Source organism: Vanacampus margaritifer, chromosome 7 (genome assembly GCF_051991255.1).
Source record: "Vanacampus margaritifer isolate UIUO_Vmar chromosome 7, RoL_Vmar_1.0, whole genome shotgun sequence".
Lineage (NCBI taxonomy): Eukaryota > Metazoa > Chordata > Actinopteri > Syngnathiformes > Syngnathidae > Vanacampus > Vanacampus margaritifer.
The window spans coordinates 18,394,375-18,396,328 of record NC_135438.1 but is presented as its reverse complement, the minus strand read 5'-3'; positions in this window follow the sequence as shown (position 1 = coordinate 18,396,328).

The following is a 1,954-nucleotide window of genomic DNA, read 5'->3' as shown; positions in this document are numbered from 1 at the left end:
TTGTCACATTACTGCTAATGAGCAAAACCACAAAAGCAAATTGCGTACTGTTTTACAGCAGGCTAGAGAAGTTGTTATTGTGTTGGTATGTTTCTGCATTTTCAAAAGCACTCTTATAATGAATACAATGAAGCTGGAGTGCTGTGTAAAATGTAGGTAAAAACAAAACAAAATCATTTGCAATTACTTTTCTCACTTCAAAGTCAGTGTATTAAGATAACATAACAGTAATATACATACTGTTAGTGAGTGGTAGCGGCACAGTGTGAACATGTGCATTGTTATGGTAAAGCAGCCACAACTTCCCCTCCCCTCCCCTCCCCTCCCCTCACCTCTCCTCTCTGGTTGATCGTTGATCGGTTGTGACGCAAGTCCTGGGACTTTTCAAACACATATACATACAGTACCAGTCAAATATGTAGATGCTCCCTCATACTATTGACTGATATGGAAACATATCGCTGCCACACCAGGAAATTTTTTAATGAAATAAAAAATCAGTGTGGCATTATAATATGATAAATTTCAGGATTTTTTGTGATAAATTTCATGGTTTAATCATGTGATAAATTAAGCATTTTAATGTCATGAACTTCCACATTTCCCAATTTTCGTAAAGTTTAAATGATGTTGTACTTCCACATTTGGAAAAACAAAGCAAAGCAATTCCTTCTGGTTCACCTTAAATCTTTAACAATTGGTTTGTATATTTTTATAGTATTATACATAGTATTCACTAACAACACAAGATCGCGAGCCCGCCCCTCATGTTGTGGTAACTTTCCAGTGAGGTCAGCTTTGCTTCTATTGAATTTACACCGAATGTTGTTTTGTTGTTGACAAATGTCACCCCCAGCGTCCTCTAACGTTACATGTGTAAGCAAGACATATGCTGAAGATTTAGCTCAACACTCTTTGCAGCGGTACACGTTGAAACATTTGGTTAGTGGAATCGATTGGATTACATTTGCCAATACTGCCTGCACCAGACGACTTGAAAACGTATGCGCTAAGGTAGGCTGGCTCTCAAAACACAGACATTCTTGCATCTTCTGTGCTGTCAGATTTTATTGGTTGCTTGTGCATTTATCCATTGTGAATTTGAGGTGAAGAATCTCAGGTTATTTTTAAACCAAATACTGTAGCTAGTTCCCCCGAACGCGCTAGATACTAGCGCTAGCATGTTACAAAGAAAACAACAACAACAACATTGTTGATTCATCACTTATTTTCCTACACTTTACTAACAATTTCAACTTTTGGGCTGCTGGGAAAGAAAAATAAGAGACCTTAAGGAGGGTATTTGGAGAGATCTCAAAATCAAACATCTTGACCACAAATCTATTTTTAGCCAGAGCTAGCCACGGCTAACGGCTCACATATATCACAATCGCATTTTGGTTAAAGCATTTTTACCATTTTACAATGACACTTACCTTAATCAAAATGGTCAGAACACACTTTGGTAGACTTTGTCGGGTGGAAATCCTTTCGGTGTATCTTTGTAGTTATATATATATATATATATATATATATATATATATATATATATATATATATATATATATATATATATATATATATATATATATATATATAATAAAATGCAATTGCATTACTGTTTTTATATTGGATTGTGTTACATTCTACCAGTGTTCCTAATGATCTGGCCAGTATACTGTATCCCAGGATACAGATGTTAAGGCTGAATTGTTTGGACAGGATGTAATGGAAGGTGATAGCTGCACAGGAAGGGGAGCTTGTTTTTGTAGTTCCATTACTTAACGGGAAATCCTTACGCTGTTGTTTCCCACCTCAAAGGATCAAACTGGTTCAGATGATGAGATCATATTAACTGAACATGTTTGCATTCACACTCGGTCACATGAATTCTACATACTGACAGACTGCAAGAATTTTAAATACAGAAATCTGTTTATTATTTGATATATAT